We start from the raw sequence: 27,943 nt of genomic DNA, 5'->3' as shown, positions 1-27,943 counted from the left end.
ATTATTATGAAAACGTGCCCTTGTATGCTTTATGTAAGGTCACTCAGCAAGGTAATGTCAGAGGTAGGAATGGAACTTGTGTGTCCTACCTCTTGCAATAATCTATCCACTTCACACACTGCCTCCTTTGGGAGTATAAATCTGAAAAAAAAAATGAGCATAAACCATTACTTCATATATGATTTGACTACAGAACCAGAGACTACTGATTCACGCAAATGCACCCATCTGTACTGTTACATCCATTCCTACCCTTTCCACATTTGTCTGCTTATTCACTTGTATCATCTTGTCATAATCCTAGATTGTGGGCTCTCTAGTGCAGGAACTATTTTTATGTGTTGTTTCTACAGTGCCTAGCACAAAGGCCTCTGACCCTTCATTGAGGCCATTTGGCATTAATGCAGCATACAAAATAAAATAATAATATACACACGGAAAACAAAAGGAAAATGAGGGGAAAACAAAATATTGCTACATCATAGATTTCCAAACTAATCCCACTGTCAGAGAAAAGAACAAGGACTACTTGTGGAACCTTAGAGACTAACAAATTTATTTGGGCATAACTTTTCGTGGGCTAAAACCCACTTCATCGGATGCATTCAGTGGAAAATTCAGTAGGAAGATATATATACACAGAGAACATATATTTTCCACTGCATGCAGCCAATGAAGTGGATTTTAGCCCACAAAAGCTTATGCCCAAATAAATTTGTTAGTCTCTAAGGTGTCACAAGTTCTCCTGTTCTTTTTGCGGCTCCAAACTAACATGGCCACTACTCTGAAAACTGTCAGCGAGGTGACAAAAACAAAAATTCCATGCAGCACTGGAAACTGGAAAAGGGACCTGGGTATTGATTGGGCAGCCCGAAAACCTGCATTGTCAGATACATTTCAGAAAAGACCAGCAGAAGTTCAGGTTTCAAACTCCAGGTCCACTTCAGAAACCTTATGGGCCAAAAATATCAATTACACATTTGTAATTTCACTAAGACTAACAGGGTTGCATGGGCTGGACTCGCCTGGGAGGGTGGCGGTGGGGTGAGAGGCCCGAGCCCTCTTTATGCTGTACTCTCTTTTGTGTCCCGCACACCATGCCCTACCCGTCCCATGCTTTTGTCCGCCCATCTCCCTCGGTGCCCCGTTTCCCGCCAAGGCTCCAGAGCCCGGGATCAACGGCCCCGACCCTCGCCGCGGGTCGCGCAGGAGGCCCAGCGCCCAGAGCGACGGGCAGCGCGGCCCGGCCCCTCGGGCTCTGGGAGGGCCAGCAGGGCGAGGAGGCGGCGCCTGCCGAGCAGGGAGGCGGTGCCCGTCGGGAGGACGGGCCGGGCGGGGGGAGTTTATCCCACTAGAAGGGAACAGTTTCTCCTGCTGAGTCTTGACAGCGTCAGGTCAGTGTGTGAGCTGCTGCGGGGACCATCCCCCGGCGCGGCAGGGGGGCTCTCTGGGGGCAGGAAGGAGGTGTGGGGGGCAGGTACTGACAGGGGGCTGCGTCCGTGGGCATCTAAGGGAGAGAGCGGGGTCCCTTTTGGAGTAGAAGTAGGCAAGGGGGCTGTGCCCTGGGGGAGAGAGAAGGGTCTGCTGGGGGCGAGGGCTGTGCCTGTGGGGCGCAGACGGGCTAAATCCCCTAGCGCAGAAAGGAGGGCTGTGCTCCTGGGGATCTTTGGGGTGGCAGGCAAGAGGCTGTGGGAGGGTGGTGCAGGACTGTCGATGGAGGGGAGGCTCCATAGAGTGCAGGGGTTGTGGGCATGGTGGCGAGGGCTGAGAGCGAGGATGGGGCTAATGCCCATGGGGGCTCTGTGAGCAGGGCGCAGTTCCCATAGGGTCTTGGGGAGGAATGAAGGACTCTGTTCATGGGAGCTCTGGGGCAGTGAGATACACAGAAGGCTTTACGTATGAGTGATCTATGGAGTTAGTACCATAGGTAGGTCCTTGGTGCTGTGTTGCAGAGGTGGATTATACTGGAGGGGACTGTATCTCATGTGGACTATTTAAAGTGGTGTGGGGTAAGCAGAGGGACAGCTGTTCATGGGTACTGTATGGGGATGGTGGAATACACATGGGGATGTATGTCCATTGGTGCTACATGTGTGATATTGATGGAGATAGACAGTAAATTGTGCCCATTGGTATTCTGTGATAGCTATGTCCATTGGTACAACAGGTGGAGAGGGGAGATGGTGAGGGAGTTACTCACTTTGCTTACCTGATAATGAATGAAAAGCATAATTTTCTCTTTTGACTTCTCAACCAAGAAAAATCAGTGAGTCTTGAGTTCAGTCATGCCACAGCAGAGATACTATGTTGAAATATATTATATATGGGTGGCATGCCCCAGGTTTTCAGGAGCATTTTGTAATTTTCCTGGTGTCATTTCTCTCCAGGGTACTTGGCAGCTGGGGACTGCAAGTTCCTGTAGTGTTGTAACTTTTCGGGAGTATATTCACATGATACAATGCTGTGGTAGTATTATTATAACTTTATATTATGACATTAGACGGATATATATATGTGTAGCCTTTTGGAGATAAGCACAGGAAGTTATCAAGAAATTATTATTTTTTAACGTACCTTGGACTTCTGATTTAATAGACTTGTTATATTTAAGTTAAATTAAAAGGATCAATTATAATTGCCCAGACGTTTAAAAATGAGGGTGTGGACTTATAATTTTGTTTGTGACCCACTTCCTCCATCTCCAAAAGAGTTGTTTGTCTGGAATATGACACTAACGTTCTGTCTAGTAACCAATGTTCAAAAAGATATATTTCCCCTAGCAATCAGTCTGTAATAATATGCATAGAATGACTTTTCAAAGGTGATAATAATGCATTACTTGTTAGCTAAAAAGGACCCAGTGTGGCCCATGAGGTACACTGGAACTTGTATGACCTGCAGTGTCCAGTCTGTCTTTTGCAAATCAGTCTTGTCTATTGTACTCTGGTTGATGTTAGAATTCCCTGTGCGTAGTTATGTTGAACATTTTTAATCCCTCTAGGTCTCACTGAAGATTTATGTGAAAAATTAGAGATTTAATTATGAGACTATGAAGAATAATTTTTAAACAATTCTGTACAATGTAAATATAGACTATTGTCAGTGGGGGAGATATTTGATCAAATGGTTAGACATGGATGTTGAAATTGGCAGCTAAACATCAGAATAATATTTGGTAGATATTCTTATAGGAGCTGCTGTCAGATTTGAATCTACTTAGACATCAGTTTATTAAAATATTGCATTACTGGTTTACATATTTTTATACATTTCTGTGAGTAGCCCTAGTAGACAGCATCCATTCCTGGATAATACCTGATCTGAAAAGTGTATTGCCCTGTACCAGATATCAGTGTACCATGAAAACTTTGTCATAGTATGTTCTTTCCATAAAGAATGATTCTCGTCCTCCAATTTAAATATATATTTTACATACTAAGACACCACAACAAATGCCTGTAAGATGGTAAAGTTGATCAATATTATAGCTTCAGTTTTTAACTTTTGCTTTATAATACTGACATTGACATTAGTGCTGAATCTGAGTTTTTTCTACTTGACTTTTCTTTCAGTTCCTATAGATCAGTTCCTAAATTCAGACCCAGTTCAGTCAATATAAATGTATTTCTGTGGCAGTCAGTACTAGAATGATTTTAACCAACAGTTTAATCAGTAAAGCCAGAAATAACTTACAAGTAGAAGCAAAACTGTATTTTGTATAAAGCTAGGCAAATAATTCACAGGAAATAATTTACTTAATGATTTTTGCCTCTTTATGTTTTGGAATTGACTGAAAGCACCTTTTCATTTTTTTGGAAGTATTCACTATTCAAAAAAATTCAGAATAGTTTCACTAGCTATTTCTTGTTCTGTAACTCAGGTGTCAGTAATTAGTTTTAAATATTTGGTATTTGAAATTTGAGTGACTTTAATTACTTTTGATTGATACATAGGTCACAAGGTTTTCTTTCTGTTCCCAGTTGTGGTGAGCATAAACCAATATTTGCTTAAATTTACTATTTCCATATATGTTTCTGCTCTAAAACACTTTTCTAGAGTATTCATGGAAAGCAAGCACAAAAAGCATACGAGTGCTGGCTAAATGAACTAGCTTAAAATTTTTTTTAAATGCCCACAGGATTCTTCAAGCTAGTTTTTTGAGGTGTCATGGGCACAACGCTTTCCATGTTATTTTCAAGCAGTTTATTTTGCTGTGTTGTTATGATATACCCACTAATTTAATTTTAAGTCAATAATAGACTTATTGAAAGCAGATTGTTCCCCAATGTAATATTATAAGTGATGGTGAATTTTGATAAATCTTTATTTATTATGCTGATTTTTTTCTTATTCTTCAGTCATTTTATTGCAACTGTTTTGAATGTTTCAGTTAATTTTCTGTGTATTTTAAAAAAGCAACAAATCACTAAGTAGTAGAAGATCAGTGTTGTGATTGGTTCTGTATACTATACACGCAGAAATATCATTAAGGGAATTCATGCATGTGCTTCCTATTAACAAGACAGTTCCTGAGGGCCTTACTCAATTTTCACTATGTTCTTACTCAAGAAAAATCCCTTTCGCTTCAATGGGGATTTTGAAGACTGAATGTAAATTGATTTGGATCAACATTAGTAAGAATCACAGTAACAGTGTACTGATACAGATTCCTGTACTGACAGCCTTTATTTTTCTTTTAACTGACTGGGTTTTTTAATTGCTGTTTCTAAATATGAAGCATAGCTGGCCCTTAGACCAGTTGTGCCCCTAGTCAGATGCCAGTAATAATACAGACATCTATGAGGCTTGTGCTACTGGCAGCACAAGTGTCTTCAAAGGGGCTGGAGAAGGATGGGGTTGTGGTCCACGCTCAGCTGATTGCGGGGGGGTGGGTGGGGGATTGGGGGATGCACATGGTACCAATTTAAAGGGTTGCTGAGTTTCCACCACAGTAAATGGTCCTCCAGAGCCCCGGAATTCCTCCAGGGCATCTGCTGCAATGGAGTCCCCCTGCATACAACCCAAGCATAGAGGCAATCTAGCCCCAAATCTAGTATTTTAACAAAAGAGTATTTAGCAAAGAATTTGCTACGTTTAAGGACTGATTTGCAGTCTTTGCATATGCAAAGCTTCCATGGGGGTCAGGATTGCGGGATTGGGCTCATAATCTTTATCTCCCCTCTTCTTCCAGTTATGTTCCACAGCCCAGTTATTAACCAATTCCTAAATCCATTAAAAGAACCAAAGAAAACAATGATATCCTTCCCCAAATTAAAGTTCTTGAAAGTGAATTACATAGTTATGATTATTAATTGTTTGTTATTTGAATTGCAGTACTGCCTAATGGCCTGATCAAGAATCAGGGCCCATTGAGTGAGGCATTGTACAAACATAGAGGAAAAGACAGTGCCTGTTCCAATGATCTTATGTCCTAAAACTCTGAGGAGAGAGCACTGATAGCTACAAACAAACAGGGGGAACACAATGAAATGATGGGATCATTAAGAGAAACTTTGACTTACAGATGCTTTCCATATGTAGCATATTTACTTTCATTTGTTTCACTGGCATTGTCTATAGTAGCAAAATAACTGCTGTTTTAAAAGGGAAGATAAGCAGCTACCTCCAAATCCAGTTCATGAATTTCTGGAATCAACTAACAGGTGATCGTTTGTAGACATGCATAAGCCAGCCTCTTCCCTCATGACTAAGCACATCACCTGCATGCCATGCAGTTTGCACATTCAGGACAAAGTCTATGAATTCAAGTCTATGAATCCCAAAGTCCCATCTAGCTGAACCACAAGCTACTAACTTGCTACTCTGCTGGTTGATAATTAGCAATTTTTAAAAACAAAGCTTAGGTACCCATGTGTATGTATGTTCAGGTAAAAGTGTATGCTTTGTATATATTAGTACACACACATTCATGTACACTACGTATATATAGCTAGACGGCAGGATGTACATATTATTTCAGTGTTATGAAATAACATCCTCCTGACTTCACCGTATGTAGAAATACTGTATATATAAACCTCTAGTTATCATTTGTATTAGTACTACTAAGTAATAATTAATTGATTTTATGTAATTGAAATAATAATACCCTGAGCATTTTAAATAAGAACATTGGGACAGTTTCTTTTCAGACCTCTAATACAAAAACATGAGACCTCAGTGTAAAAACTATTAAACTGTCTGGACATTTTTTTAAGGTATAAATAGCACTGGAATTACGGTATTTCAGATTTTTTGTACTTAACAGTGTTTTACACTTTAGTTTTTAAAAAAAATATATTTAACTTAAATAAAACAGAAATATGGGTCAGAATTCATCGGGCTAGATTACAGTTTAAATCGCACAGTACAGCCCATGCTGTAAATAAATATAGTCCATGCTTCAAGAGAATGTGGAGGGGGTGGGTTGGAGCAGGAGCTCCCAGGAGGGATTTGAGGTAATTCACCAAAAGGGCCCTTGCAAAAAATGCATGGTGCCATGTGCATTCCCCAGTATATATGATCAGCTCTGTTTGCTAGAGCAGAGGGTAGGCAGAAGGTGAAGCCTTCTCTCATCCTCACTCTGCCCTCTTCTTTTGGAGATGCTTTTGTTGTCACTGTTGTGGAGCAGTGGCATTGCGTCCCAGTTATGTTTTGACTGGCTTTGGCCCAGAAGAACAAAGTGAGAGAGGAAGCTCTTTGCACCCTCTTCTTACCTCCTTTCCCCTTCTGTGTCTGGCCAGTCATAGAGATCAGCTACACACCAGTTCACACAGAAGGGTTTTGCAGTTTCCATGAGCAGCTGATCTGACACCTGCCTGCCACTCTGTAAGAAGTGTTTTATCCTATACATGTTGGAAGGGACAAATGGTGGGATTTTCAAAAGCACTCAGAGGTCACCTAACTCTGCTTCCACTGAATTAAATGGTAAATTAACTTCCATGGAAGTAGAATTAGACCAGTACTGGGAGATGTTGGAAATCCCACCCAAAATCATTTTTAGGATGATCATATGCTGGCATTCCAAGCAAAGAGGCATACACATAACCTAATGCATGCCACCAAAAGAAAATATACACATACAGACGAGAGTTGCACTATCTCACACACACACATACACACTCTCTCTCTCTCTCTCTCTAAGGATGACATCCTAGCTTCATTGAAGTCAATGGAGCCTTGGCCATTGACATCAGTAGGGCCAGGATTTCACCCTAAGACTAGTTAGGCACTGGAAACGTCTAGAGATTCTGTTCTGCATTTCACATGCATCCAAAACTCCCTTTGAATCCAATGGGGATTTTGAGTGTGCAGAGAATACCAGATCAAGCCCTCAGTGAGTTCTTATTTGCTCAGCAAGACTACATGGCTAAAGCTAGATAAACATAAATACATGATATATCAAGGACATTGTTGTAGAAAAGCCTTTGAAATAAACAGTGTTATATTTTTCTATATTGTGTTCTATAGCTAATGTGGTTAGTTCACTGTAGTTGTAGCTGAGCTTTAGTTTTAAGCAAATGTAAACAATTTTATACAGGTTTTGCAGGTGAGATTAGTTTGTGCTGCTCATTCAAATCAAACTAAAGTCATACAGACCAGCCGCTAGTGTAATGTTGTCTGCTTATGCTACAGTGCTGCATGGGGAAGAGAATTAGTTTTTTCATGCAGTTCTACAGCTCTTTTGTGATAACAGCATGTGTCCTGTGTTGAATTAGGATGTCTTTCCTCTTTATCATGCATCTGGCTGTCACACATTACAGAGTCCCTCTACTCTAGCCCCCCATTCTTGTTTGACAGGAAACCTCTACTTAATATTCCCCTATTTTCCCTCCACAAACACCACAATTCTGGACACATTATTTATTTCCCTTTAGGAGAATGAACTCTTACAACTATCATGGAATAGGCATCTGGACCAGATGGGGATAGGGAGGAAGGTTGCATACTGAGTCTTTGGCCTTTCAGCTGAAGAGTCCAATTTAATGATTTTGAAGGGAGACTCATATTGGCTTAAAATAGCCCTGACCGGTATTATAATCTGCTCTTAAACTACTTTATATGACATGTAATTACACTGCATTCCATAAAATAGTATTTTATTTTATAACGTAGTATTTTATTTCAGGCACACAGTACATTACTTGTATATTTATACATACCTTCTGAACATATTGGTCATCACTTGTGTAAATACTATAGCAGCTAACTATGGAATGAAATGTAAGTCTGCTGACATTTAACAGTTTTCTCTTAGTATTTTATTGAGAGTTGCATTCTCAACATTTGTGTTTGAAAAGTGCACATCATTTGACCTTCAGTTTGAAAATATATCTTATATTAAAAGTAATATGGTTAATCCTCAATGCAATATTGCAGTATTCCCCCCCCCCCAGTAAATCTTAAAATAGAAACACAAGATATATAACGTTCTTCAGTGGAAGTAAAAATTAAAAGGGATTCTAACATAACACTGAACAAAATGAAATGTGTGTATGAAGGGAAGGAGATAACTATTTTTTATATTGCGGTTTGGCAGCAATTCAGAAGTTTGATATACTTTTATATAAACATAGTGATCAATTATGCATTTTCAATCATTTTCAGTATTTGTTAGCTGGGATATTTTTATATCACTGAGAAAGAAATTCTCAACCATGGTAGTTTAAAACTCATATCAGAATATCCAAAGAGTTACTTTTGTTACTCCAAAAGAAGAGAGATGAAAAGAAAAATGTTAATTACAGGCTTTAACACTCAGAGTAGAATCTTTTAGTAGGGGTGGTCAGAAAAACAGGTTTTACTACATAAGAGCTGGAGCTTTGTGGTACTATCTAGTTGGAGAGCTTGGAGAAAATGCAACCACTTCTATGCTCATAAGGTGCATAATTCCCTATGATAGAATTAACTTTTAGGAACTGTCATTTTTGGTGTCCACAGTAAATAAAAGTGAAGTGCTTATCCTTTAATCTTGAATATATTTTATTTAGTTAGTGCCTGCTATCACCTGCAGTGGTTTTCCAGCTGCTGGATTTTATGCTGGAATCTCAGTTCTTATTCTTGTAGAAGGACAGTACAATATGTGTTACTTAGTTGACTTCTAACCATAGTAAATAATTTCTAAGATAGAAGGCCAAATTCTGCCCTCCTTTACTTGTGTGCAATCCCATGGAATTCAAAGGACCTGCATGGGTGTACCTGTGAGCAACATTTTAGGATACGTCTATGCTTCAGCAGCACAGCTATGACACTGCAGCTGTGCTGCTGTAGCACTGTAGTGTAGATACTTCCTACATCAACAGGAGGGTTTTTTCTGTTGATATAGGTAGCCCATCCCCCTGAAGAGGCAACAGCTAGGTCTACAGAAGAATTCTTCTGTCCATCTAGCCTCATCTACAGAGGCGGTTTGGTCCACCTAACTATGTCACGCAGGCACAATATTTTTCACAGCCTTCAGTGGTATACCTAGGTTAATCTAAGTTGTTGGTGTAGAGCAGGCCTCAGAGATGTATAAAGTGTTCTCTGTGTTTTATAATGTTATTTAGAAGCATGTGTGTCAGAAGCTCAGTTATCTGCATTTCCATAAACTGGAAATCTGTGCTAAAAATGGATTTGGGGATTTGCATCTTATTGAAGCCCAAATATGGGAAATTCCAAGGAAGACTAGGGTATCGGCTCTCTGTAGGACAATGGGGGATCACCACTTCCTCATTTGGCCCCACTCCCAGGGCTCATGTGTGCCCTGAAACAAGGCCTTTACAATTGGCTAATGGGTGCTGGTGTTCCTCCATTGCTTCAAAAGTCACTAATTTGTAGTGGGTAGGTTTCCGTCCCTCAGTTAGGGCTTGAATTAGGAAGAACTCTGTTGACCTAGCACTGTCTGCACCAGAGCTTCGGTTGGTTTAACTTTGTCAATCAGGGGTGTGGATTTTTCACATTCCTGAGTGACTTAGTTATACTGACCTAATTTCCTAGTGTAGACGAGGCCTTAGTGTAGTTTACTGAGGATTTACTGTAGTTCATGTTTTAGGTCTTTTCATGGAGGGCACTCATTTACATCTACATTTAAGCATCCTCTACTTTCTAATTCAGTGATATATATTTGTGATGATGGTTTAAGGAATATATATTTAGTAAAACATGTTTCAGTGCTTTATATGCTTTAAATGTCTCTTATTGTCCCAACATAAAAAGAGGCAATATGTTTTGTAATATGTCACTCCTGCCCATTTTTTGCCACGTTTTTAGATTTTTGTCTTTAAAACTTGCTTATACCAGTATTGAAAAGTACGGAAACATAAGTTCACACTTTCATTTCAAGTAATATGCTTTTCAGCCATGAGCACTGATCTTGGCTTTTGAGATGACAAATGAAATAAACTCTCAGGCCTTGTCTATAGTGGATGCAGTTTATACCAGAGCTATTTTGCTGGTATTGTTTATAATAGTTCTCTGAACAAAATAAGATAAAGGATTATTTTGCCAGTATAACTGCATCTATAGTAGGGCTTTTGCCAGAATAGATATGTTAAGGGTTCGATTTTATTTCTAGACTCCTAACTGATAAAGATATGCTGGCAAAATTTTAAATGTAGACCAGGCCTAAGAAACCAGGAGTTGTTATAATTAACTGTAGAGTATGTTTGAAAATTAATATCATAAAAGGTCAGTGACTTGTGACTTCAAAATAGTAAGTGGCAATAAAACATGGGGGAGTTACTTTAGTGTGGTGTCCTTTTGCAGTTTTCAAGACATTTCATTAGTTTTCTGTAACAATTACTAAAAGTATATGTTTTTATTATTAGTGCTGTCAGTGCTATTACCAGTGCAAAAGTGTAACTTGCAAAACAAATTAGTTGTTCTCAGTTGTTTTACAATATTTGGATGTTGGTACTTATGAAAGAGAAAGAGTGGTGTTACTGATACAAACAAATTCCATGTGTGCTTCCTTTGCTTAATTCTTCTAATCCACCTCAGTCTCTGCAACACCCATGCTTTTACCATCTTGAGCCTTTTACAATATAAGATTGTCAGTTGCACTGAGCTGATTAGTGATATTTGTGATGAGAACAAAAATTCAGTGGCACCATGAATGAGAGACCCTAAAATGTTTCTTACATAGTTTCCTGAGAATATGTCTATAGAAGTCAAAGATTCATTCTCTGGGCCTGCCTCATGATCACATATGCTAATTTTACCAGTTTGTTAGGGAGTGGCAAGTATGATTTACATTCAGACAATCTGGAGTATTTTGTTGCCTATGGTAGTCTTAACACATATAAAAAGTAGATGACTACTAGCAAGGGAATCACTGCAATGGTGTGGATTATATTCAGATTAGAATAGAGCTATCATGTTATGACATCTCTTATGGCATCCATAGCCCATTGTGGTGCACCAGCAATTTAAAAAAAAAATGTAACAAGTTTATTACTTTTCTAAGAAACAAGTAGTTATACACATCTCCAGCATGGTTGGTTTTACTACTAATTAGAAAAAATTTATACTATAGGAAGCTTGAATAGAACTATAGTGCCAAGTCTCTTAATTCCTATAAGAAGCATCCATTTTTGTAGACACAGCCTTTAGAAAACTTTTTGTAGTAAAGCAATAAATTTAAAAAATCTAAATATTATCATGACAGGGAAAACATTCACAGGTGTTTCATACTTTACTTATTTATAAATCGCACAAGTAAATTTCTATAGTACTACATCATTAGTGTTCCCTGTATGAAGCCATTACTACCATGCTGCGTCTATCACTATTTAAATTGTTTTGTGTATCACCATTCTCCTTTCACTTCTTGAAGTATATCCTGTCTGACCATAATAGCTGTCGTTTTTTTGAATGGTTCCTGGTTTTGTTTAGGAATGCTGTATACGGTAGAATAAAGGAGTTACATAAGTCACATCATACCGCTGACTTAAACATCATTCACTGTTTCTCCTTAATGATGTAATACTGTGGTTGTGAAAGTCATGTGCACTTCTTTCCATTCACTTTTAGGTCACCAGGGTGCCAATTCTAAGTAGGTGAGAGATCAAATGAAGACTCAGAAAATTGCTCTGGGTCAATTATCAGCCTTGTTTTAAAAAATAATAAAACTGTTGTCATAAACAGTGTGTTCTACTGATTTTTACAAACATAAACATCCCCAGAAGAAAAATTGCACAGGATAGTTTGGAGAATTTTGCAAGGCTGTGACATGTTCTGTGACTAATATATTGTGGAATATTTATAGTATCTTTAATCTAAAATAAAGAGCAATTTGAGTTCAGAATATTTTGCATAAATGCTTTTTGCAGTGGTGAATTAAGACAGGATCCTTGGGATCCAAGCCCAGGGTCCTGTGGAGGCCCAGTAAAAAAGAGAGTTGTGGGAAACCAAGAAAGAATTAGAGAAGAAAGTCAGGGAGTCCTAGTAGGACTGTGAGGAAGAATTTGTGGGTGCATAATTATATTAAAGGGCCTGAATTTTAAGTCTTAAATATCCTCTATGGTGCTAGTTAAAGAAAAGGATTAATAAAGGGGGAAATCTTAAAAATTATAGACATTTGGTTAGGATCAGTTTCTTCAAGTATAAAATTCTTAGTTGAACCTGTTGGTCTTGAAGCCCTTCTATATCTGGCTTTCTTTGAGATTTTTGGCACTCCCTTGTTTAGGACATGTTGCAAGTGCCATAAGAACAGTCTTTATGTAGTATTTTGGAATTCTTGCCAGTTCTGTTTTGTCCTAAAAAGCCCTTGTTTTAAATCCAGTCCCATTTCTCATTACTCCTGCTGGAACTTGAATTGTCTGATGCACAAAGACGAATGGCAGGTCTTCTGTCACTAGGGACAGCAAAGAAGAAAGTGTATTTCAGTGAAGTCTGAGGTAAGGTTAGGGTAACATATTTAACTAATAAGAAATACTTTTACACACAGCACTGATGCTGCTGTATTCTAGCCTGACTGTATTAGCTGATTTAGGCTCTGCAATTGGTTCCCCTCTTTCTCTCGCACTTCCCAGAATCAACAGAAAATGCGGCACAGCATAGAGTCATGCAGCTTGTGTGGCAATCTTAAACTTCCTGCTGAAGCTTGACCCTTTAGCAGGAGGATGGCTGCTGACTGACTGCCCTTTCTGTTAGTCACGACTTTCTGCTGATGTGTTTGAGTCTAGAACAGAATGGAAAACCAGCTGAAATAGTAGGGAGGTGGGAGTTAGCAGTCAGCCTCCTGGCCACTGTCAGCATCCTCCAAATGTAGTGGAAGTGGGTAAAAATAACCAAGTAGAGAGAGCAGAACATGGATGAGGTGGACAATGTCTACCTCCCTCTTTCCAGGTCTGCATTTGAGGGGAGATATAGTTGAGGGGGAAGAAGAGGAGGAAAGAAACACGTGTGATGTGTCACCAACACAGGCCATCACCCTCTTACCCTGAGAGGAAGAGACTAAGGGAAAAAACCCTGAGTCACCCCAGCACCAAGTGAGACGCAAAGATTAAAGAAGAACCAATGACCCCCTAGAAAAAGAGAGAAGCAGATACTCCCTGAAGATTCAGGAGTGGAAATGGACCTCTCACTCTCTTCTGACAGTGTGAGATGGAGGAATAGTGAACATGCTAATTATCTCTAGCATATGCTGAGTGGAGCTAACAGTCCACTACTGGGCTTTTCCACAGGAGCTTGGGGAAGGGGATTGTTTGGGGTCGGAGGATTGCAGGGCCTCAGTAATGTTGAGAGGGACTCCAGTGGTGATTGAGGACAGCAAATTAGACGTGAGTTTGCAAAGTGATATAACACAACACCTGTAATATTAATTTCTGAGCACCATGTTACCAGAAGGAGATTGACAAACTGGAGGAAGACCAGAGAAGAGCAACAGATAAGATAAAAATATTTTGCGACGCTGGCTACAACATTGCCATGCAAATGCCTGTTCTCACTTTCAGGTGACATTGTAAACAAGAAGCAGGCAGCATTATTGCCTGCAAATTGTAACCAAACTTGTTTGTCTGAGTGATTCGTTGAACAAGAAGTAGGACTGAGTGGACTTATAGGCTTAGAATGCCCAGAATACCTAGCACACTGATGTGTGATTCAGAGAGCTGAGCTGGAGCCTGCAGGTTGGGTGATTGCCACTCAGTTTCGTTGAACGTGTACTGCAGAGCACTCTCCAGATACAAAATGTGTGTCTGCATCTGCTCTGCAATCCACAAAAATGGTCTGCAGATATTCACATCCGCTGATACAGAGCAGATACCTGCGGATTTGCAGGGCTCTACTAAACTGTACTGTAGGGAAGAATGTTACATTGGCAGGATCGACTGACCCGATAGGACTTTTGCATCACTGTCTTCTATGATTCATTTTGTGTATCCCAATTTCACCTATGCCATTTGGAGCTGCATAATCCCCGAAAAAGGAGTTACTCTACTATTTAGTGTACCTCATAGTTGGGATATAAGTACTATATCCACATGATTTATTGTGGCTCATGGAGGATTGGATACAAAGTCAGAGGAAAGAGTATTCACAAGTTCCATGATAACTGCCACATCACATCATGTGCATACAGGAAATTGGCATCAGAGCTAGAGTTGTCCAGCTGCACAAGTCTGCTTGAGTGTGAAGATTTGTATGTTCTTGTGCAGAGGGACATGGAAGAACCCCCCACCACAACCTCATTTTCATTTTTATGTGATACGTTAAATATGCAAATACTCCTTTTAGATTAGCTCTTGGAACACTGACCACATATTTGTGAAATTACCAGAATTTGATACCTTTTGAATCCTTTTGTTTAATGACTACCAGCAATATACTCTGTGCATTCCAAGTGCACTCTGATTCCAACAGACAAAATGGTTCAGAGGTGTCTGATGAGGGTTCAGACTAACGGTGATGAAAAAATGTTAGACAGATGCTCATTAAGAACTGTGGTGGGAAACATATTTTTTGGTGAGATTTGAAGAGGTGGTCTAGAAGGCTGTTCACTTTTAGATTCTTTCAAAACTTTCAGAACTGTAAGCCTCCACTCCCTGTGGACAAATGAGATCCAGCCCATGTATCATGGTGCTGCAGCCAGGAAGTGAGGCTACCTTTGAGGGAGAAATATTGTAAAAATTAAATTCTTTGGGTAAATTTTCAAAACCACCTAGGTGATTTTAGGGGTTTTTGGAAAAAATTATTTCATAATAAAAAATTAATTCATAGTTATTTCTCTGCTGCCCAAGACCCTCCTGAATTTGAAGAGTGTAGAATTTCCTCTTAAACTTCTCCCTGCCTGAGGCCAGGATGAGCAAGATCCACTGCAGTTCCAATGATAGCTTTTGTAGATCTAAAATTTATATGATTTAAAGTGTGATATCTTGCAAGCATTGAGAGCCAGAGATGGAAGTTTTATATCTAACACTTGGAAAGGCCTGAGATAGCTTTTCTTTATACAAAAAGCCAGTTATTTTAGGTAATTTTTAAACAGTTTTTTGCCATTTGAAAAATCGCTTGACTATCACTCAGTAATTATCTTGTTCTGTTCATAGAATCATAGACTTTAAGGTCAGAAGGGACCATTATGATCGTTTATTCCCTCTAAAGCATCTGGCAGTGACCACTGTCAGAAGACAAGATATTGGGCTAGATGAACCATTGGTATGGCTCAGTTTGGCTTTTCTTATGTTCTTGCAGTTTCCTGTAAAGTTGGACTTACAGTAATTAAGGCACTTGCTTTTCAGGTGGAAGAACATGAAATACTTTTTTTTAAAACCACTATAAAAAGATTTATAAAATACATTTTCTGTGACATATATGCTTTCTTTATAGGCTATGAGGGATAGTAAGAAATAATGATTTTTATCAGAGCCCTTTTGAGATGACTACACAGCTCACCCCTTAGTTATACGTCTGTTTCAAACTCAGGTTGATAAAACCCTTACACCACATCACATCATCATGTTTCCCCCATATATATTATAGACACATTATAGTCAGCAAAGTAATTTATGATTCTTCCTTTCTCTCTCTCTCTCTGTATATGTCAACCATTATATTATATTTATATATAACTAAATTTTGTTGTCACCTTTAAAAAATAAATAAGATTTTGTTTGCTCTGTAAAGAAAATTCCTTCTGACTTGAGTTGAAACTTTCCTATGCAATGAAAGTTATGAGATGGGTACACAAGGCCTCATAATAGATGGCACATATGCTCAGTTTAAGGCTCTGATTCTCCAGAGAGATCTGTGCAGGCTGTTGTTTATCTGCACCGCTCTAGACTCCCATTGTCTTCAGTGGGACCATACTAAACTGGATTCCATTGCACGACTGGGACCTAGGTTTGGGATTTACAGTAAGAACACAGGACTTTTTTTTAACTTTACAGAATTAACAAGAGCAATTTTAAAACCAAACAGATTTGTACAACCAAGAAAAAATTGCTAAATGAAGATTAAATTGTAAAAAGCATGAAAAATTAAGCCATAAGGCATTCAATAGTATGTATTTAAACAGCAAAGCCAGTCCATTAGCAAAGAAAAGTTACTTCTGTTGTAAAGTTGATAAAGATATTTTATTTTGACTGTTAAAGCTCTTTCCACTGTGTTGCTATCGATTCTGTTAAAAGAGCAGAAAATACAAAATTTTGCAAAGACAAAACAAAGATAGGACAATGACCTACTGTAAATAATGAAATAGATGAAGTGTTTGAGAACAAATCTTTTGTCACAAAATTTTTAAAGAATGCCTGTCACAGATTTATTTAATGGGGATTATTGCTAAATATAGAGCAGAGATAGGCAACCTATGGCACGTGTGCCGAAGGCGGCACATGAGCTGATTTTCAGTGGCACTCACACTGCCTGGGTCCTGGCCATTGGTCTGGGGGACTCTGCATTTTAATTTAATTTTAAATGAAGCTTCTTAAACATTTTAAAAAACCTTATTTACTTTACATACAACAATAGTTTAGTTATATATTATAGACTTATGGAAAGAGATCTTCTAAAAACATTAAAATGTATTACTGGCACACGAAACCTTAAATTAGAGTGAATAAATGAAGACTCGGGACACCACTTCTGAAAGATTGCCGATCCCTGATATAGAGTATTACAGACTAGAGACACAAATACAGTTCAATGTGGAAATGTTAAAATACTAACTTCAATCGGCTGTCAAGCAACACTCAGGAGTAGAATTATACTGGGAAGGGAGCAAGATTCAGCTCTTCTTGTCTGGAAGGACAGATCAGCCTTTGATATAGATTAGGAGAAGAAAATAGAGGAGGGAACCTACTGTATGTAAAATAAACAATTTAAACATAAAAAATACAATTTACAGGTTCCTAAACCCTTTGTCATATGCTTTATATTAGAATAAATATGTATGAAATCAGAAAGTCCAAATAAATAACTTTTAAAATAAATCAGTGCCATTTATGATTGTATTTTGATTATGTGGATACATCCCCAGAAACTGTATTAAGTGACCACCTAATTATATGCAATATACACATCAGTCATGGTCACAGCGAGTCTAAGCTGGATCTGAAAGAGTGACTTAGAGATGCAAGGTTCTTGAAATCACATTGCCAATCCCTGAATCATCACCAAGTAATTTTTTTTCAGAGTGCTCTACATTCTCCTATGAAAACCTTAGTAAGAACAAGAATGAAACTTTAGAAAAAGATATGTTTATTGTGCCAGGTCTTGTCAAGACAAGTTCCAGAATTTGAATGGTTTCGGGTGGGGAAAGGAGAGACCATAAGGCAAATAGTCTGTGTATTATCCCAGCTGCTGAAATTAATGTTTTGTCTGAACATACAAAAAAAAGTTAATGAAAATGTATTGTATTTTTAATTGTTTTTAATTAAATGTTTAATACATGTGTATGTTTGGGTAAAATGAAGGGTAAAATGAATTGGTAAAATGAAGTTATGGCACAATCTTGAAAAGCACTGAGTGCATTTTGGGACGTGCTGGACCCCTTCAGATGCCATTGAAGTGTATGGGATTTCTGTCCTGAGTAAGAAGTTTGCAGGACTGGGCCTTGCATTAGTCAGCATTGCTACATGAAACTGGAAGTACCAGCAATCTTGCAAGAGAGCCTTTTCTCTTTTTTGTATGCCTAGCCTGATTTCTAGACCAGAAAGGCATAGAGCACTATCTCAACTTCGGGACATGTATCCATAATGGATCTATGACTCTTTTGAGATTTACTTTTTACTATACTTTAACCACCAACTATTGTTCAGAGTGACTCCAAGCCATAAAACTTATAAAGCTTGAAATTTTTGCATGAAGCATAAAAAAATCTGGAGTATATGGCCTGTGGGAGAGTAAGTACTAGGGTTAATTTATAACTTAAGCAAATTAATCTATAAAAAGAAGAAAAGCTCTATAAGAAATAGGTTAACCGATGACAACAAAAAAAAAAGAAAAAAGAAAAAAAAAGACTGATAAAAGATACCTGAACTTGTTTGGTCCCAGTGATTTTATGACTAAGGAATTCAATTATAGGTGTGTTGGGAGTAGCAAATCACAATTCTGTAAATTACTAATGAGACAGAAAGATCTTTATCATGTTCTGTAAGTGTTCACATGCAAAGTTCAGTCCTGCCCTCTGTAAATAAACGCTTAGCACCTAGACTGTGCTCCTTTGCAGAAACTCAATGTCACAACAGTAGGAACAGAGGTATAACTTGGGCTGAATCATTTTTCAAACATGCCAGCAGGTATACAATACTCTACTCTTAGAGATGAGGTGAGCCAACAGATGGCTTTTCCTTTCTGTGGGCTAGTGATTTTCAACTTTGGATTTAATTAATTTAATATTATTAGCATTTTCTAGAAACTGCAAAGAAGAGACAGAACCTTCTTTGGTGGTTCCTTCTTTGGGGGTGGTCCAAGACTGTGGAATGAACTAAGGACCATCATAAATCTCACCACCTTCCATTCCAAGTGCAAGGTGCATTTCTTTGACCTTGCCTTCTATAAGCACATAGCAACAGGTATATTTATTTAATAATTTTTTTAAAAAATCCTACTAGAAACACTCGACTGAACACATTTCTCCCTCTCTGGAGAGGATGAATTAACAAACAACATGTGACAGATGTGTAATCATGATGTTTAATGGACTACTTGGAGGCGCTCAGATACTGCGTTGATGAATGTGGTATAAAAACTTATATAGAATAGAACTAACAAGTTGAATTCAGGATACATATAACATCAGTGTACCATGGAGATGCATTAAGTGAATCACACAAGGCTGCATTTATTTAGCCTGTGTTCCATATTCTATTAGAGAGTTTTAACCCACTAATTTAAATAATGAGTCTTTATTTACCCAAGGAAGGCAAATTGGCCTCAGATCGATTGCAAATTAACTCCTAGGGCCTGCAATCCAAATTGTTTTAAGGGCTGCCTGCTACTTGATTCTTACAGCAATAAATTATCTCTTGTCAGTCATTTAAAGAGGAAGGGCAGTTTCTGGAAAAGCAAATATAATTAGCTGAGACCCACAGTCCAACTGCACAGTAGTTGCAGGAAAGCTTTAAGGGACCAAGCCCTGTTTGCCCTAATCACACAGGAAATCAGTGGGACAACTCACATGACTAAAGAGAGAAGGATTTCACTCAAATATGCAGTTTTGTGTAAATTCACATATTCTTCTAATTATAACTTTCCGAATGATTCATAGGCTGCAGAGTGGAGGGGCCATGCAGGCCATAGCTTGACCACTTTTTGGCCATAATGGTGGGCCAACTGGGCCAAATATGAGTGAGTGATGTTGTGACCTGCTGCAGCAACACTGAGGCACCACAACCCTGTATGCAGGTTGCAGCACTGCTCACTCAAATTTGGACAGGATGGGTGCAGGGGCTTATGGGCCAGCAACATCAGGCTGCTGGTAGTGAAGTTGGGGGGATCTGAGGGGAAGAAAGTCAGATGGGGTGGAAGGCACAAATCTATACACACACACACACACACACTATAAATGGCACTCTGTAGCCCCATCAATTAGAGAGTCTCAGACCTTTGAGACAAACTGGGTTTCTCTAAACTTCTTTGAGGTGGGACTAGAGTTCTTCCATTCTTCTTTTAATTACTGTGTTGCCAGAATATTCAGATATCATAGAGATGAGTATATATAATAAATACCTAGCAAGATAGGTGGTGATTCATAGCCAGTGTATTAATTTAACAATCTTATTCCAGGATATTAAACGCTTAAGTTAACCATTTACTATATTTCACCATTTGGTACATTATGCTATTTACTTAACGTGGTATTTATGGTTGAGGAGATCAGTTATGTGCCTTAAATGCCCAAAAGGCAAAATATTTAAATTTTTTTAGCTATTCTTTTATTGACCTAACTTTATTTTCAGCAAGCAAGTTACTCTATCCTGAAAAACAATTTGAATGATCAAGAGCTGCTAGATTTTACAGTCTTGATTTGCAAAAACCATAGGTTACAAATACAGACATTTCTGATATAAGCAGCACTGTTAAAAGTTAAATTTATTTCATATTTATTTCTCCACCTACATGGGTTCTACTGAAAAGTTTAAAATCAACAGTGATTAAAATAAAGTTGGGTCCAGTGGTCCAGGGAGAGCAAACACCACTATCATAAAATAAGCAAAGAAAAATAATCCTGTTTGTACAGTGCCTAACACCAAGAAGTCCCAATCTTGATTGGGACCTCAAGACACAGTGAAAATTAGAGTAATGCAAACTGGCCAAAGATGAACTGCTTCAAATAAAAATGACCTACACAAAACATTGGCGACAGCTAGGAAGTGCAGACATAGGGTCTGATCCAATTTCCAGTGAAGTCTTTGCAAAGAGCCACTCCATTGGCTTTAAATTGGAGGTAGGTTGTACCTACAGTTAGGGAGGGTTTTTATATGAATCATCAAACTGAAAGTCCCTGGCATGATTTGCATAAAACCACAGTATACAAAGTAAGGCCATCCTAGCAGACTTCATAAACCTTTGAAAGATATAAAATGAGAGATGGTCACTTCAGTACAATTGGCCTAGATCATTAAAAAATTCATTCCTCATTCACTGGCCACTGTTGGAAGACAGGATACTGGGCTAGATGGACCTTTGGTCTGACCCCGTATGACCGTTCTTATGTTCACAAGATCTTGAACTGAATTCATTTGCTGATCAGCAATCAGTGGAGGTCAGTGGAACTGGATGTTAGTTCCTTGTTCGCAAAACAAAAGAGGCATTGAGAAGGTGAGTTTTCTAACTCCTGAATTTTTCAGATTAGTTTCACAGTTAGGAATGAATTACAGTAATCCGTTAGCATGGAAATACTGAGAGCATAAATATGGTCTGAGTGGAAAAGTTCATGTTATAGAAAAAAAGAGTGGTATTGGAGAACATGGAGATGATAATAGGCACTCCAGACTAGCGTCATAAAATGGTTTTTCAGACAGAACAATGAATACCAAAAGTGTCTGACAACCAACAGCCTTAGCCCTCTGAATAGTAGGACCCCAGAAGCCTAGAAAGTTCCTCAAAACTTAATGTCAGGCAATTTAGGTACTGCAGTACCAAAAAAAAAAAGAAGAAGAAACAAAAAGTGTGTATGTGAGGGTGGGAGGGCGTTTAAAGGATTCAAGGAAATACTCTTGTCATGTTTTTGGGAAAGGGGGGTTAGTTAACATACCACATGACTTTCCTCTTGACCTCCAAGAATGCTTTGGATGTCTCTCAAGACCACAATGTTGTCTGTTCTGTACAAATATATGAAAGTCCTCTTTCTGTAAGTTGCCATTGCTGTTTTCCTTATCTGTGAAGGAAGCAAGCAACTCCCACTGGGGACATTTCATGATAACTTGATCTTAAAATAAGAAATATAAGGGAAAGGTCATATCCTAGTAAGTTGTGCATACCTAAATTCCCATGGAGCCTCAAAATTATGCTGAATGACTGGGGCACTAACAATTTTCCAACAATGTGTTATTGAACAGTTTCCAGTGAGTGACTTTAGTATGCCAGAACAATAAGTGAAATGAAGATATGATTGATTGGCAGGACATAGCATCCAAGTCTGCCCTTAGATTTATCTGGGCATCTCCCATTCATGATTCTGGGTTTTTATCTTTCGAATTTCTGTCTTCCTCTTCCCTCTTCTCCAATGAAGATGACTGGCAGAAGCCCCTTTAGCTTTCTTTGAGTCTTGGTGTAAGGCTGTTGAAGTCAATGGGAGATGTGTCTCTTTATCTGACAAAAGAAAATGAGAAAGGCATTCTAGCATAAGTAATAGAATCAGCAGCAACTTTTCTTACTTTAATTGAGAGGATGAGTCTTGTAAGGAAGTTATTTATCATGTAACCCAAACTGGAAATAGCAGCCTAATCCTTCCAGTCAAATAGTTTCAATTGTATTGTAAGAGGATCCTGCTTATATCAAGGTGCTCTTCTTTTGAGATGCATTTTCTTTTTCTCTACAGGCAGAGGTCCACAGTGAGGGCAGGGCTGATCACCTCCTCGTATGTATCAAACTCTCTGCACGTGCTTCTGATTTAATCATCTACCATGTGTATTTCTACTTTGCTTTATGAGGTGTATTAGTGTACTGGTTCTGCAAGTTTTGGCACTCATACGTAACTAGTTGAAGTTGTTACAGAGAGGGTTGTTTATTTGTTTTGTTTTTAGGTGTACACCACCAATGTGAATTTTAAGACTTGCAAGATTCCTAGAGACACTTTGTTTGCAATCATGTGTAAAACCTCTCTTTGTGGTGCATTATTTCTGTGCTATCACAGATCTGAGAATAAGTACCAAACTAACTGTATCTTTCATAATCACCTTCTTTAGTGACTTCAGTTGATTTAAATGACAATATTTACTTTTAAATTCTGTTATTTTTTATGATATATTTTCTCTTCCTTTAAGTTTAACTCCAGCGCAAAGGGTTTAATGTTCCATTCTCCTTCACTCAATTCAGGTTAATTGGAAAAATTCAAGATATGTGAGGTGAACTATGTCTCTTAAGTGTAAGTTATTCCCTGAAAGATATCTGAAGGTGTGGAACTCAGTTCTCTGAATGCCATGCACCACAGTTGGTGCAGTTGGTATCAATACATGTGTAACCTTTTCCCACAGGAACTACTGCACAGGAATGTTTTTGTCAAAGTGGTTAACCATTGATTGGCTCACAACAGAGATTCAATGGAGGAGGCCCATGATATGCCTGGCTGTGCTCGCCATCAGGGTTTAAATATGGTATGTCCTGGTATTGACCAAAAGGTGCACAAGTCTCCTAAGCAATAAAAAAACATTGGGTGAAATCTCAGCCCCATTGAAGTAAATAGGGATTTTGCCATTGACTTAAGTTGAGCCAGGCTATCAACGCAGGTGTATTATTGTCTTGTCTGAATAAGTGAACATATGATATATAGCTATGTAATATAGTACAGTGCTTCTCAAAGCCGGTCCACCACTTGTTCTGGGAAAGCCCCGGTAGTCCGGGCCAGTTTGTTTACCTGCTGCGTCTGCAGGTTCAGCTGACGGTGGCTCCGACTGGCCGCGGTTTGCCAGTCCAGGCCAATGGGGGCTGCAGGAAGGGTGGTCAGCACATCCCTTGGCCTGCGCCGCATCCCGCAGCCCCCATTGGCCTGGACCAGCAAACCATAGCCAGTGGGAGCCATGATCGGCCAAACCTGCGGATGCAGCAGGTAAACAAACGGGCCCGGACCGCCAGGGGCTTTCCCTGAACAAGCGGCGGCCTGACTTTGAGAAGCACTGATCTAGTATATGCTTCTGAACTATGGACCAGACCCTATGCCAGTTTACACCAGCAGAAGACAAACCCATAGTTCAGATGTTCTCCGAATATGAGTGTCATCTGTACTGAACAATTTTACATGTTGTTGCATGCACACACTCTGCAAGCTCATCTAGTACAATGGAGGGGTGCCTGGATGAAGAGGGCAAGTGGATACATGAAAAGTTTCTTTTTGTGAACCTGGGGAAGGCAGGAGTCTCTGTTTGGTGGCTAGGGGTTGTAAAATTAGGATTGGGCCCCTTTCCATGTTCCCATTTTTAGGGAAAATATTCAGAAGTAGTAAGTGAAGTTAAGCATGAGAGATGGACCAAAACTAGGCCCTAAATTCCAAACCTATTCCAGTTTGGATAGTATGACATTATATGCAGGATACTCAGAACTGTGAGCCTGACTGTGCACTCTGCACTGGGCACCTCCCTGACTCACTGATCATTTCATACAATTTAAAGCAAACACAAGCTGTTTAATTAACAATTGATTTTAAAGAAGAATAAGGAAAAATGGGAAAGGGTAAAGGAAAACACATCACCCTGCTCTGTGGCAGGGAACATTACAAACTGTCTCTGGAATGTCAAGGCACTTCACAGTCTGTTCATTGTAGGTCCCAGGTCTCCTTCTGAGGCCCTGGCTGTGCTGCAGAGATGCTGCAGGTTGAATACTTGCAATGGTGGTGGCCACACACCTCTGGGCTTTAAGTGGTGGGACCCTTCTTCCCAGAGTCAGCCCTCCGTCAGGTTAAGATCCCCCTCTCAGTCCGGTCTGCAAGGACCCTTGGTTGAGGGTGTCTTTCTGCTCTGGGCCCTTTGCCCAAGGTCCCCCCTTGGATGGCCTCAGTTGCTCATTACACCTGCCTCTGTGGCTGCAGCTCTGCTCCCAGCACAGGATCTGCTCTCTCCCTGGGCCATGTCTCTGGTTCTGTGGCTGCAGCTCTGCTCCCAGCACTGACCTGCTTCCTGGGCTGCTTTTCTGGCCCCTCTGGATCTGGCACAGCTCTGCTTCCCAGCTCAGCTTGGGTCCCTGCTTTCTCTTTAGCTTGGCCCCACTCTGTCTTACCCAAGCAATTCCAGCTCACATGGAGGACAGGACCCCCCCAGCCTCCTGAGTCCCTGATTAGCCTGCCCACTCTGTCATTCAGGCTGACTTGGAGCGCTGGCCTCTTCCCATTGTTCCTGGTGACTGTCGGTCTCAGGGTCCTGATTTCCCATCGACCCTTCCCCTTTTAGTACTGGGAGCTAGCCAACCAAAACACCCCAACTGAATGTTAGTAAGGGGGCAACAGTCCCCTTACACAAGTAAAACAAAACAAATACAATACATTCTACTGACTGAAATTTAATTTCATCAAGTTACAATCTTGGTCTAAACAGATTTCTCACATCAAGTTTCCAGCAGCTCTTGCTTTTCAGGCCATGAAGATTCAGCCTTCATAGGCTTAGAGCCTGATGTACACTGTCATCCCCTCAGCGACGGATAATTAAAAGGTCTTTTTGCTTCCCTTATGTTGCTCAGTGTCCATTGTCTCTGCCTCAAGAGCAGGAACTCTTCCTGGTGTGCAGATTCTGTCCCCTGGCATTATTGTTAAAGAGGTTTCTCCCTGCTCGTTTAGTTTGATGGCTTTGTTTACATTACATGCAAATACGCTTCTATTCTCCTGTGCTTATAACTAAATCAGTAAGACAGGTAAACACACATTCCTTTGTCTAGGGCACACTAGATTCATGCACTGCATCCCACACGCATTTTAAGAACGTATTTTCAGCGCCCATCTAGAACTCTTTGTATAGAATACATACCTACATCACACAATTATTTTTGGGACCAGCATGTAACTAGTTTATATATGGTACCTTACATGATACCTTTGCGATATATATTGTGATAACAGTACATTGGGGCACAGCCCTGATGAGAGTCATGGTATGGTGTGCCCTCTACCAGCTGGTATTGAGGGGCTCTCAGTGTCACAGATGGTGAGGTAAAGTTTGACCAATTCTGTCCTTGCTCTTACTGTGCTCCTGGTCTTGTTCCTACATTAGACCCAACCGTCTGGTGTGGGGTCAACTAAACTGTTGCAAAAAAAGTCTGTTCTTGTGGAATTTCTGTGTGTGAATTGAGATAATACAATTAGAGCAGGCATACTGGTCGTACTACCCAAAGGACAGGATGTGCTAGGTTTGGGAGGCAGCCTGCTTCTAAAGACCCAATTTTGGATTTGAGATAGTTCAGAAAAGTTTAATTGGGAGTTCTGCATGTGAAAAGAATGCAGTAAATGTCCTATTCCTGACATTTAGCTCTACATTACAGTATATTGCATTTGTTGTCATTCAGAGGTCTGTTATGAATTTATTTTTTGCTATAATCTCAATTTTAAATATATTGTAATCTGATAACAGTTCTTTGAGTAGAAATCAGTGTTGTTAGAGTTCAGTCATTTGCATTGTAATTTTGGTTCAAATTAATTTGAAATTTGCAAACTTGATTTTTGTTTAGGTTGGGAATAACTACAGGAGCAAAGAGGGGAAAAATCTGTTTTTGAATTATTTCTGAACAGTAAAATGCCACAGTAACACATCCTGAGTGCAGTAATACATCCCACCAACCACATGATATTTAGCTGTTCATAGGCATGCTTGAAGGGTTACAAAAAGTCACAATAAAAACTTTTAGTTCCTCATATGATACTTGCTTACCTAGAAAATAAATCCAGTTGTAAAATTACTGAAGCATAACAACATAATTTATTGCATACTGCCAAAATGAACTGAGGAAAATTATTTAAAACTACAGCATTTTAGTTCCTAAGGATTCCAGACTATATGGACCACATTCCAATTTATAGTTCAGAATTTAAACAATATAAAAGTTACAAACTTACCAAGATTGTGATAATGCCTTTATATTTAATTGTTCAAAAAAAGAATGTATATTGATATTAATTGTGATTACATCTAGAAAATGTTAATGCGATTTTTTTTCTATATGCAGACTTACGCTCTTTTAGTAAACTTTCTGGAAAAACATGAAAATGTGATTAAGCTTTTTATTGATATAAATATGTATAGCATATTAAGCTAAAAGATCTGCTGTTATATGTCTTGTTGGATGACTTAGAAAAGGAATTTTTAATACAATTTTAAATATATAAGAGGCAAGGAGATGACAAGAGCACATGATACAGGGAAAGGAACTGAAATTTACCCGATCTGTTCCTTTCTCTCCTTTTATTGCTGATAAAATTCAGTGTAACAACCCTGTTTATACCACTATAGTTAGTGTTTTATCACCACTTAATCATTTTTCCTAATTTCATGGAGTTAGAATTTGACTATAACACTTTTCACTGGGTTGAAATGTGGCAAATAAAGTCAAAGCCAGTAAGCAAATACTTGGTTGTTTGTATCTTTAAAGAAAACAGAAGAAACTTAATGTGGACTAGTACCTTTTGGATATTTTCTAAGAAATACAGGTAGGGAAGATGAATGGTTCAAAGACCTGGTAATAGAATATGTAGCTTTTTACCTCAAGGCCACTGATACAAATCCTGACAGGCTGCTGCTGAGAACTTAGTGGTTGTGGTCCTATTCCTATAGGCAGGTATCCACCTCTCATTTGTGGCTTTGGAGAGTCCCCTGATGAAAATGGACATGGTGACTAAACTGTCCTGCAGAGTTTTTCTATCCAAGGTTAGGGTTGAGGGACATTTCAGAGTCCCTACAATATTTATATACACAATACAAAGAGTCATTGAAATGTATTTTAGGCAGACATGCCAACTTTCCTGAATTAATTGTGAGAGATCCGATTCTGAAGTAAAATTAAGCCTGGCTCAAGATCTCGTGATAGAACAAAATGTCAGATTTTTTTTTCCAACTGTGGCTGGAAACAGAAATCCTAACATTTAAGAGTTGTAAACCAAGATCATGAGTCGGATTTCATAATTTTACTTAGAAATTGCTGTCAGTCCCAGACAGCCAGGGCCACTGCTGTCAGCCCACCCTGGGCGGAGAATGGGAGCCCTGGCTGCCCGGGAAGGACAGTGGGAGCCCCTCCTGGTGGGGCCCCTGCGAGAAGAGTCTCCTGTTGTCAGCTAGCTTTGGCCTGCCAGGGCTCCCACTCTCAGCCAGCCCTGGGTGGTGGGGGCTGTTAG

General features: G+C 39.3%; 1 protein-coding gene across 2 annotated transcripts in view; it reads left to right on the top strand.

Annotated features, from left to right (window-relative positions):
• The first annotated feature begins 1,336 nt into the window (after positions 1–1,336).
• Positions 1,337–27,943, top strand: part of PPARG (peroxisome proliferator activated receptor gamma) — a 112,856-nt gene continuing 86,249 nt past the window's right edge. The window contains exons 1-2 of one of the 2 annotated variants that reach the window (XM_050957832.1): positions 1,369–1,394; positions 22,460–22,498. The gene's annotated coding sequence lies outside the window, so the exon portion shown is untranslated. Of the gene's footprint in view, positions 1,395–22,459; positions 22,499–27,943 lie in introns of both variants that reach the window. The other variant, XM_050957834.1, reaches the window with a different exon arrangement.

Source organism: Gopherus flavomarginatus, chromosome 6, assembly GCF_025201925.1.
Source record: "Gopherus flavomarginatus isolate rGopFla2 chromosome 6, rGopFla2.mat.asm, whole genome shotgun sequence".
NCBI classification, from domain to species: Eukaryota; Metazoa; Chordata; order Testudines; family Testudinidae; genus Gopherus; species Gopherus flavomarginatus.
This window is presented reverse-complemented; position numbering and strand designations above follow the sequence as displayed.